Source organism: Rutilus rutilus (genome assembly GCF_951802725.1).
Source record: "Rutilus rutilus genome assembly, chromosome: 4".
Taxonomy (NCBI): domain Eukaryota; kingdom Metazoa; phylum Chordata; class Actinopteri; order Cypriniformes; family Leuciscidae; genus Rutilus; species Rutilus rutilus.
In genome coordinates this window covers 39197824-39210629 of record NC_140212.1, presented here as the reverse complement: position 1 = coordinate 39210629, position 12806 = coordinate 39197824, and the positions used below count along the sequence as shown (strand labels likewise).

At 35.1% G+C, this 12806-nt stretch overlaps 1 protein-coding gene across 1 annotated transcript in view; it reads right to left on the bottom strand.

Annotated features, from left to right (window-relative positions):
* The window catches only part of LOC311289077 (NACHT, LRR and PYD domains-containing protein 12-like), a 61253-nt gene extending 57007 nt beyond the window's left edge, over window positions 1-4246 (bottom strand). Inside the window, exons 1-2 of the mRNA XM_084406836.1 lie at window positions 4171-4246; window positions 3802-3920 (exon numbers count right to left, since the gene is read on the bottom strand). The gene's annotated coding sequence lies outside the window, so the exon portion shown is untranslated. The remainder of the gene's footprint in view (window positions 1-3801; window positions 3921-4170) is intronic.
* Between the last annotated feature and the right edge of the window lie 8560 nt (window positions 4247-12806).

Genomic DNA, 12806 nt, shown 5'->3' with positions numbered 1-12806 from the left:
TGAAAATTTTTCATAAAAATCATAAAAATTCTACATTTACAATTGTATATACAATTTAAAATATATATATTTTCCCAAAGTAAGTGTTGTAGTATAACCATAAGGTCAGCAGTGACGTGTGCACTGAATTTGGCAACAATACAGTAAATTACAGTGAAGTTATTGAATTTTTTTCATAAAAATCATAAAAATTCTACATTTACAATTGTATATACAATTTGAAATATATATTTTTCCCAAAATAAGTGTTGTAGTATAACCATAAGGGCAGCAGTGATGTGTGAACTGAATTTGGCAACAATACAGTAAATTACAGTGAAGTTATTGAATTTTTTCATAAAAATCATAAAAATTCTACATTTACAATTGTATATACAATTTAAAATATATATTTTTCCCAAAATAAGTGTTGTAGTATAACCATCAGGGCAGCAGTGATGAGTGAACTGAATTTGGCAACAGTACAGTAAATTACAGTGAAGTTATTTAATTTTTTTCATAAAAATCATATATTAACAATTGTATATACAATTTGAAATATATATTTTTCCCAAAATAAGTGTTGTAGTATAATCATAAGGGCAGCAATGATGTGTGAACTGAATTTGGCAACAATACAGTAAATTACAGTGAAGTTATTGAATTTTTTCATAAAAATCATAAAAATCATATATTTACAATTGTATATACAATTTGAAATATATATTTTCCCCAAAATAAGTGTTGTAGTATAACCATAAGGGCAGCAGTGATGCGTGAACTGAATTTGGCAACAATACAGTAAATTACAGTCAAGTTATTGAATTTTTTTCATAAAAATCATAAAAATTCTACATTTACAATTGTATATACAATTTAAAATATATATTTTTCCCAAAATAAGTGTTGTAGTATAACCATAAGGTCAGCAGTGACGTGTGCACTGAATTTGGCAACAGTACAGTAAATTACAGTGAAGTTATTGAATTGTTTTCATAAAAATCATATATTTACTATTATATATACAACTTAAAATACATATTTTTCCCAAAATAAGTGTTGTAGTATAACCATAAGGTCAGCAGTGACGTGTGCACTGAATTTGGCAACAATACAGTAAATTACAGTGAAGTTATTGAATATTTTTTGTAAAAATCATTAAAAAATCATATATTTACAATTGTATATACAACTTAAAATACATATTTTTCCCAAAATAAGTGTTGTAGTATAACCATCCGGGCAGCAGTGGTGTGTGAACTGAATTTGGCAACAATACAGTAAATTACAGTGAAGTTATTAAATATTTTTCATAAAAATTCTACATTTACAATTGTATATGCAACTTAAAATACATATTTTTCCCAAAATAAGTGTTGTAGTATAACCATCCGGGCAGCAGTGGTGTGTGAACTGAATTTGGCAACAATACAGTAAATTACAGTGAAGTTATTGAAATTTTTTCATAAAAATCATAAAAATTCTACATTTACAATACAATTTGAAATATATATTTTTCCCAAAATAAGTGTTGTAGTATAACCATAAGGGCAGCAGTGATGTGTGAACTGAATTTGGCAACAATACAGTAAATTACAGTGAAGTTATTGAATATTTTTTATAAAAATCATAAAAAATCTACATTTACAATTGTATATACAATTTGAAATATATATTTTTCCCAAAATAAGTGTTGTAGTATAACCATAAGGGCAGCAGTGATGTGTGAACTGAATTTGGCAACAATACAGTAAATTACAGTGAAGTTATTGAATTTTTTTCATAAAAATCATAAAAATTCTACATTTACAATTGTATATACAATTTGAAATATATATTTTTCCCAAAATAAGTGTTGTAGTATAACCATAAGGGCAGCAGTGATGTGTGAACTGAATTTGGCAACAATACAGTAAATTACAGTGAAGTTATTGAAATTTTTTCATAAAAATCATAAAAATTCTACATTTACAATACAATTTGAAATATATATTTTTCCCAAAATAAGTGTTGTAGTATAACCATAAGGGCAGCAGTGATGTGTGAACTGAATTTGGCAACAATACAGTAAATTACAGTGAAGTTATTGAATATTTTTCATAAAAATCATAAAAAATCTACATTTACAATTGTATATACAATTTGAAATATATATTTTTCCCAAAATAAGTGTTGTAGTATAACCATAAGGGCAGCAGTGATGTGTGAACTGAATTTGGCAACAATACAGTAAATTACAGTGAAGTTATTGAAATTTTTTCATAAAAATCATAAAAATTCTACATTTACAATACAATTTGAAATATATATTTTTCCCAAAATAAGTGTTGTAGTATAACCATAAGGGCAGCAGTGATGTGTGAACTGAATTTGGCAACAATACAGTAAATTACAGTGAAGTTATTGAATATTTTTCATAAAAATCATAAAAAATCTACATTTACAATTGTATATACAATTTGAAATATATATTTTTCCCAAAATAAGTGTTGTAGTATAACCATAAGGGCAGCAGTGATGTGTGAACTGAATTTGGCAACAATACAGTAAATTACAGTGAAGTTATTGAATTTTTTTCATAAAAATCATAAAAATTCTACATTTACAATTGTATATACAATTTGAAATATATATTTTTCCCAAAATAAGTGTTGTAGTATAACCATAAGGGCAGCAGTGATGTGTGAACTGAATTTGGCAACAATACAGTAAATTACAGTGAAGTTATTGAAATTTTTTCATAAAAATCATAAAAATTCTACATTTACAATACAATTTGAAATATATATTTTTCCCAAAATAAGTGTTGTAGTATAACCATAAGGGCAGCAGTGATGTGTGAACTGAATTTGGCAACAATACAGTAAATTACAGTGAAGTTATTGAATATTTTTCATAAAAATCATAAAAAATCTACATTTACAATTGTATATACAATTTGAAATATATATTTTTCCCAAAATAAGTGTTGTAGTATAACCATAAGGGCAGCAGTGATGTGTGAACTGAATTTGGCAACAATACAGTAAATTACAGTGAAGTTATTGAATTTTTTTCATAAAAATCATAAAAATTCTACATTTACAATTGTATATACAATTTGAAATATATATTTTTCCCAAAATAAGTGTTGTAGTATAACCATAAGGGCAGCAGTGATGTGTGAACTGAATTTGGCAACAATACAGTAAATTACAGTGAAGTTATTGAATTTTTTTCATAAAAATCATATATTTACAATTGTATATACAACTTAAAATACATATTTTTCCCAAAAATAAGTGTTGTAGTATAACCATCTGGGCAGCAGTGATGTGTGCACTGAATTTGGCAACAATACAGTAAATTACAGTGAAGTTATTGAATATTTTTCATAAAAATCATAAAAAAATCATATATTTACAATTGTATATACAACTTAAAATACATATTTTTCCCAAAATAAGTGTTGTAGTATAACCATCAGGGCAGCAGTGATGTGTGAACTGAATTTGATGACAGTATACTGTGTGACAGTGAAGTTATTGACTGTTTTCGTAGTAACGCTTTTCGGGTTTTGCACTTTGCAGACGGTCCCTTCGGATCTGTCTCTCTGCCGCTTGCGCATAGAGATCAATGTGTTTTGACCACTGCGAGGGAAAGCTCGTTTGGAGGAAAATTAGGTTGTAGCTGATTGTCTACATTACTACGATTAAAAAGAGGTGATATTTGTGCAGTAACAATGTTTAGCTCACGAGTTATTGACCCGGGAAGTTCGAATCTGTGAATTTACTGCCAACTTTACTCAACTACATATGGCTTAATTAATGGGCTCTCACGTACCTCTCTTATTCAGCACGAATCCAAATGTTTCCATGGTGACGATGTAGCATGGTAACAGCAAACAATTAAAGAATGGAAGCACGTTTCCTCGGAAGGCCCAACCCGAACATGTGGCTACACTGAGGGAAATAGAAAACAAACGTTGACCTCGATGTGAATGTTGAGAAAACCTGGACTGATTCATGTTTTGCAGAAATGTACTATGATTAACGTTCTCTTTTGCCTCATGCCTCGAGTATACCCTGCAGTAAACTCTCAATCGAGTTTTATCATAAATAAAAATACCACACGCACAAGCATGCACACACACGTCAAGATATGTATATGAAAACTTCTTGGAAGTTATGAGAAGGACATTACTGGACTTACCAAGAAATATGATAGAACTTGTAGTCGTTGGTGCAGCAGTCTAAAATGGCGCTTTACCAAATACTTTTGGTTTCGATTTCTAAGCTGTGACTGAAGGATCAAATAACAAGTATTATCATGACTGTGACTGGTCTATCCTGACAGCAGAGGGCTGTGATTGGCCGATAGTAGGTACATGAGACTGCCACTCATCCTTTTCCTGTAACCTTCTATTTTTTGGAGTTAAACATATGATCTGTCCAAGCATACTTACACTTTACATAAACGCCAATCAGACATTGGCCTCAAGTTTTATATCGTAGAGTTATAAAAAGTCATGAAATGTTCTATTTGGGTTGGATTAGGGAATCCCTCAAAACATTACCACTGAGCAAATGGGTCTTACATAATTATCCATGAATGACAAAACGTGTTTGAATCTGTCAAAAAAATGATTGAGCAAAAGTTCCCTTCACATTATGTCAGTAGTAGTAGTAGTAGTAGTAGTAGTAATAATAATAATAATAATAATAATAATAGCATTTTGCTGAAACAACAACAACATAAAATTACACATGACTTTTAATCCAAAATATATGTCCTGTTACTAAATCATATATATATATATATTTAAAATATATAGTTTTCCATCTCAATTTCAAAGTATGGGCATATATATATATATATATATATATATATATATATATATTTGGGCCTTGTTACTGGTTCCTGGAAGAACATTTTGACGTGGGTTTTATTGTTAAAAGTGATGCGGAACATACGCTATTACATCCTAGAACAGACATCAATGGTATCAAATGAAATGGACGTAGGGGGCTGTTTAAACTGTCATGAGCCTGCACAACGACAGGAAATAAAAACACAGAACAATATGGTTGACAAATTATTTCAACACACACTGCAACGGTCTCACTATAACATCTCACTTTGCGAGTATGTTTTAAAAAACATAATTATAACACTTAAATAACACTTTAACATATAAATAACATGTATTAATAGCACACTTAAAACATTACATGTGTTGAGAACAACACTTTTAAATGTATTAATTTTACGCACATTTTGCCAATCTTGAAAATTACAGTAATATAACATTTGTCTATATTCTTTAAAAAATATCAATGAATATTAGCTGGTTATTTAAAATGATTAGAAAATAATTCAGTATTCAGGGATTAACTTGATAGCTAGTGTTGAACCTACTGTATTGTTCATGCCTACCCTAGTATACAAACAATATATTAAATTATATATATATTATTTAAATCATACCCTCATTGGGGGCTGAGCTCCCCTAATATTGAAATCCTAAAATTGCCTCTAGGATCGCTGCGTCAATGTATCAACACTGTCACCTTTTAAGTTATCTTCATTAATAGTTGTTAATACATATGCAACTGTTCATTATTAGTTCATGTTAGCCCAAAACAGGTATATTAACTAACTAACATTAAGATTTAACTAATGTTAACAAGTGGAATCTTCTTGTAAAGAGTAGATTTGAAAGAAGCAAATCATTTCTTCATGATTTTCATGTGATAGTCTATGAATTTAGAATTGCCTGCGTTGCCAATGTCCTTTGCACCTTAGGGCCACTTCTTAAGTATATTCCACAGAATGTACAAGTATCTGATGAAAGTTGCCACTACATCAGCCTCCAGTGCAGTTGACACTAACTCAGCCTCTAATGGGAAGTTTGCCAAACGATGGGCTGCATCTGACTCCCAGCATTACATATAAGTAGGGGTGTAACGATATTCAAACCAAACCGAAAAAATGCAATACACCACCCACGGTAAGAACCGCGATACTTAAGGGGGCCGCACACCGGACAGCTCAGCACCGCGCCGCGCCACGTCTAGGACAACTCTCACCTGAAAATCCGATAACATCAGCAATTTTCTGATTTCTGTAAATAAATATAAAACTAAATTTATATTGCAGCACAGGGTTAAGTCCGTATATACATTAACTACGATTTGAGACACATAAATGTAAATTTAATATAAAACTATGTAAATGGCTCTCTGTGGCGCGGCAGGATTTTGAACACTGTCCGCGGCAGGACAGACGGCGAAAGGCGCCGCCGGTGTGTGTACTCTCATAGAGAATAATGTGTTCGAATTTAAAAGACGTGGCGCTGCGCAGCGCGGCGCCGAGCTGCGCGTCCGGTGTGCGACCCCCTTCATGTCGAACCGAACGCGCCCTGCTCACCCAGCTCTCACTTCACCTTATGGCACAAAAACTATTTTTATCTTCCTTGACATTGGATTAAATAGTAATTAGTACACTTCTAACCACTAATAAGAGCTGTATTTTTACTAAATATTATAATAATAATATTTACAACATTTTTGTCTTCCAACCAAGTGCATGTCATGTGATTTGGGTGATCGATCACGCTCGGCAGTTTATATACACACTGCAGGATGGCAACTCTGCGTCATAATGAGATTACAGACCCTCCAGTCACATTTACATTTCTTGTGTGGGCACATTTTGGTTTTCCAGTGGAGTACAATAAGGTAAATTGTGTCATAGACAAAACGCATGTCGTCTGTCGTGTCACAAAAGTTACTCATAGAACGGGAAACACTTCTAACATGCATGTGCATTTCCAGAGACATCATCCCGACATTGATATCAGCAGCACATGTAAGAGACCTCGAAAACAGGAAACTCTTCCCACTGCATTTAGAATTAAGCTACAGGCTGACTCTGGCCGTACTCAAGCAATTACCATGGCAATTGGTGATTTCATTGGAAATGGATATGGGCCCATTTTCAGTTTTTGAGAACAACGGATTCACGCATTTGCTACGTGTGTTAGAGCCCAGAGGAGGTGCAGCGTTACAAGGAAGTCCGACTCTTCCAGTGGAGTCAAATCCACTTGCATGGTGGAAGGACAAAGAGAGCCAGTTTCCCCATTTAGCCAGGTTGGCTAAATGCTACCTTGGAGTTCCAGCAACGTCGGTCCCCAGTGAGTGGGTGTTCAATACAGCAGGGGACATTGTTACAGCACAGAGAGCAAGCCTCTCACCTTAGAATGTGGACATGATGGTGTTTTTGAAGAAGAACTTAAACCTTAATTTTACATTTTAGATGTATGTTAAAATTAGTAGATAAACCAGTTTATTTCTGACTTGTCTACAGTGGAGGCATTTATTTAAGTTTAGTTTACTCAAGTGTGCTAACTGCTCTAAAGAAAACATGAAGCCAGTGTATAAAGGTAATAAAGATAAATTCAATAAGTTAAATTATTGTTGTTGTTTTTATTAAGTTAAAAGTGAATCTAGTGTTATTATTGCTGGTGCCCTGCCATGAACCCTGTATCGTTACACCCCTACATATAAGTTACCAAATGTTTTTTTTTTTTTTTTTTTTTTTACCAAGGGTCTTTATTCACATCAGCAGAGTTTGTGCACCAAATTTAAAGGTGGGGTTAACAATATTTCAAAAACGCTGTTGGATATTGTTGATTGTGGCGAGCAGGACGACGTCGACGGCCGTGGGAGGACGGCGCGAGGTCGGTGGCGTGATTGATAATGAGCGACACCAGCGCGACGCACCGGTCTCGTATCTCTCACGGAGGAGCGGAAGAATAAAGGAGGAGCGACGACAGTGAAGATCGAGAGTGGCCAGGCCTTGATTTATGTTGTGTTTATTTTGCTATATGTGACAGCAGTTGTCCGTGAGGGGCTGCTGTCTTTTACTTTGGGTTTGTATTTGTATTATTTTATTATGAAAGTCTTTAAATGTTTGCGGGTTCCCAGCTCCTTCTTCCCACAACATTGATAATTGAAACTGACCCAAACAAACACAATCCTCTCTTCATTGCTCCACCTCCAAAACTCATTCTTCAATCCTAACAGCCCTGCTCCAAGTCGGTCTCGAACCCCGATCCCCCAGGAAGCGAAGCGATTGCACTAACAATGACGCTAAACACTGTGTTCACTAACAGTCATCAGTGTGACTCTCACTAGCTGACCTCCGTTCGCACACAATCCAAGAGTGGATGCCTGTTTATCTGTTTTCAGGCCTTCCCGCTTCTCCCTCTCCAGCGCTGGAAAGCTTTTCTAATATTAAAGCGAGTCCTAAAACTCTTGCCCAGTCATATAACCCTTCATTTTCCAGTGATTTCCTCTGAACTTTTCTCTTTTGTATTGTGTCTCATCTCTATTTCTGCAGTCTACAGCGTTTTTCAAATATCGCTTACCTTTAATGCTGGGTACACACCAAAAGATAATCGGGCTGATTTTGGGCCGATTTCCCCCCTTCTGACAATCCTAGCTATGTCCCGATTATGTCGATGGTTCAACAGATTATCTTATCAGATTTTCTCTTGGTGTGAGGTGTGTTAAGAGTGTCAGGACCTACTCGGAAGAACGTCGGAGCCGCCCAGATCGCGAATCGTAAATATTCAACATGTTTAAAGGTCCCCTATTATGCAAAATTCACTTTTGCATGCTGTTTGGACATAAATGTGTGTTGGCAGTGTGTGTACACAACCAGCCAATAGTGATAAAAATCCACTCACTCCTTTTTTATTAATCCCCATAAATCATCAGCAGTGTCTCCCAACGACCTGTTTTCAGAATGCTGTTTTAGTGACGTCACTAAAGCCACAGGCCCCGCCCACGAGTGTTGACAGACACTGCCGTTTCAACATAGACCCGCCCTGATCGAGTTCACAGCTGCTGAAGCGTTGTAGGTGTTGTGTGGCTGGATGTATTAATCCACATAGCTCTCTCTATTTACTCCCGAAATCTGAGGCAGCCGCTGAAGACGAGGTGGAATTATTTAGTTTTTAAAGAATATGCTCCCTCAACTCTACCGAAATTCGTTTATGTACTTGCGCACTTCTTATAACTTACTGTGTTTACTCAGCTCTTACGGTGATTTTCTGAAGTAAAACTGACGCTTCATCTTTTGTGTGATGTACAATCAACTTTATTAAACTCATCAGTATATGTTTGATCATCATTCGGACCTGGTCCGAAACAGCAGACTTGTAGGCTATTAATGGATACATACAAGCAGATGACAAATACGTTATAACCGTAATTAAACTACTAAACTATACCTGTTCCATCTCTATACAGCACTCTGACTCTGCATTATTGTCCGACTCGAAATGAACACCGTTACTGAGAGTTTCTGATATTATCATCATTCCGTGAGATGAAATTGTCCTGAGAGACTGAGCGCGAGCTCATGAAGCTCCGCCCCCTGTGCCGTGCAGCAGCAGCTTATTTGCATTTAAAGGGCCCAAAAAATGTAAATTTAAACATGCTGTAAAAAATTATCTGTTGGGTATTTTGAGCTAAAACTTCACATACACACTCTGGGGACATCAGAGACTTATTTTACATCTTGTGAAAAGGGGCATAATAGGTCCCCTTTAATATTTACAATCAGAAATCCTGATGTGTGGGGGGAACCCCGAGGACAAACGCAGGCACATTCTGGAGATTATCACATGAAACAAAACAATATCCAATCAGAAAGCGAGATGATGGAAGACACGGCCACTCTCAAGCTGAGTGTTAAGGGTTCAGTGAGGTTCTATAGAGGGATTAAATAACTTTTTCCAAAGAGACAATAAATCCAATGAAAAGAATAACTAAAGACAATAAAGAATGAATATATTTCTGTATAAAAGGTTATAATGGTGGGTACAATGTTTTTTTTTCACATGAATTTTCTGTGAAAATCATTCCAAACACTATCATCGCAATTTCTTCCTGCATATCATCCGCCATGCTTATTCTGAAGTCTCGCAAGATTTTGCGAGATTTCCTGTGTTCACAGTCGAGACTCTGGTTGAAAATCTGTGGTGTGCTGTCTTTGTCACATCTTGGCACACCACACACTATAGGAGCAAAACGCTTAAATCTAGGATTTTTTGTCCTCATGTTTGTGGTCTATCACATTTTGAAAATCTTATAAAATGTAAAAAATCTTTTGGTGTGTACCCAGCATAAGGCTGTAGATCGTAATTGATGTGACCTGTGCTAGGGCTGTGCCGGTAAACTTGATAATCCGCACCCGTGGTGGTATGTAAAACAATTTTTTTGTATGTGTATCTGTTTTACGTGAATATTATAACACGAGTGAAGCACAAAACTTTGTTTACAAAAGAAATAATAGGTTAGCAATTAAATGTTACATCGCAGCCATGGAAACATTTGGATTCATGCCAAATAAGAGATGTACGTCACGTGAGCCCATAAATTTAAGCTTTGTCAGCTTTGTGTTCTGTTTTGCGATCTGGTCACCCGATTATCAGCGAATTTAACAGTATTCCATTAGGCTAGTTATTTCACTGGACATGAAATCCTTTCTTTTTCCATATCTTCACTCACATCTCACCTATTTCCGTAGCGGATTATAAACGTTTCTCCCTTTTGGTTCACGTCTAATTACGCCAATTATATTCGCATTCTTTACTGTGGTAAAGTAGGACAGATACATTTTCGCTTGCACATCAAATTCTATTTAAAAGGTTTGTGCTTGTTAGACATGGCGTCAAGTTTATTTGTATAGCGCATTTCACACACAATGGTGATTTTAGTTTCAGTTTAGTTTAGCTTTCTATGGCAGCACAAAATCAAACATAGCCTAAATGTGCAGAAGATAAAATTCAGACTTCAGACCTTTTACTTCAAGTGTCAGTTGCTTGGAACATCAGGAGAAAACATGAAGATATTAGAAAACTTAGAGATGGTCTTTACTGCTCGTGTCCCACATCCCTCTCAAAGCGCTTCTTATGGGGAAATATAAAACAAATGTTTTTTAAATAATCTTATTTTATTTAGATTACCATTATTTACTTATATTTATTTCAAGGTTTTACAGGCCGTAGTATGTTGTTTCACTGACGGAAGTGCTAAAATACATTATGAAATGGATGATTGAGCCTTGCTGGTTTTTAAAAATATTTTTCAAAACATATTTAATTGAGGTATATATAATAGAGTGACCATATTTTTGTTAGGTTTCTGGTTGCAGCAATAAGGAAACAGGATTGAATGGATGAATGCATCAAAAAATACTTGACAAATGCATTCACAACCTTGCAACTATACATAAAGTAATACATCCTTTCCATTCAACATTTGGCCTGCAACAATAGGATAATATAGAGAAACAATAATAATAGTTTAGCTTTTAATACCTTTTACATGACACTCTTTCTTTTCATGGCCATGGGTTAAAATGAAATAAAATATCTACTACACTATTTCAGTAACAAATAATTTAAATCCTCCTGATCTCCTGATTTCCGCCGTAACCCTAACCCTCTTGTATACTTTCCTTATGTGGGCTTCTAGGTCGCTAGCACCTTTATTTGACACTGACACGTACGTGCCAGCTTTGCAGGTCATGCATTCTGCTTTACACGGATCCTGACCGAAACGAAAACACCAGAATTTTCTCTGTAAATCATCTGTGAATTTACATTTTGGCTTTTTTTTTTTACGCTGTTCAGGAGCCATGTGCCACTGTTGATAAGCAAGCACTGCTCTGTCTCTCTCTTGTGCTCTCTGCTGAGGGTAATGACTGAGATACAGTTTGACCAATGTTTGCATTACGTACATGACCGACCGACCAATGGTGGCGTGCAAGAAGGAGGGACCTAAAGCAATGCAAAAATGGCGACTGTAGAAAGCAAAAGCCAAATCCCGGACATTTAGGTTCATCTAGAAATCCCAGCTGGACGCATTTTTTTAGTTCCAAAAAGAGGACATGTCCGGGAAAAATATGACGTATGGGAACCCTAATATATACATTACTGTCATGTTTCCTGTCTTGTGTTCCTTCCTGTCTTGTCATGTTTTGTACTTCTTTGTAGTTTTTCATGTTGAATAGTCTCCCCAGGTGTATCATGTTTCCTAATTACCTTGTTAAAGGGGTGGTTGAGTATGATTTCACGTTTCTAACTTTAGTTAGTGTGTAATGTTGCTTTTTGAGCTTAAACAAACAAAATCTGCAAAGTTACAATGCCCAAAGTTCAAAGCAAAGGGAGATATTTGTTTTTAAAGAAATTGTTTTTTAAGGACTACAACAAACGGCTGGTATGGACTACACAACACTGTAACATGAGCATGAGCTTAACGTCTTACCTTACGCAAAGCCTCATTGATGTGACATTTTTCTATTGCAATTTTTATGTTGAGATGTTTTCATTATTTATTAAAGAAAATTATGCAAATAATAACAACCTACTGTAAGCCTATTTAATTCTTAATTAATCCAAAAACACAAATGCTACCGACTAACATCGGTTAGCAAGTCCTGACAATGTTTTAATTTTACGATCATTTATTTTATTTATTTCACTGTTTATTTATTTCAAAGGGCAGCAAATACACATCCCCAATTTGCCGCCGCAGGAACGGCAAGAAGTATTATTCTGGTCGAGTACCAACTGTAGCAAACACTCAATATGACTCAAGGAAGAAATGTAAGAAAATGAATCGTAAACGGATTTGTCTGTCTTCGTCAAAATAGCCTATTAGAAAGATTACGCAAAATGCGCATAGGCTTATTGCCTATTGCCCAGCCAGCAATGACACGTGGGGCCCAGATGGGTTAACTACGGGTTCCATGGGTACTGTGTGGGCATGGGC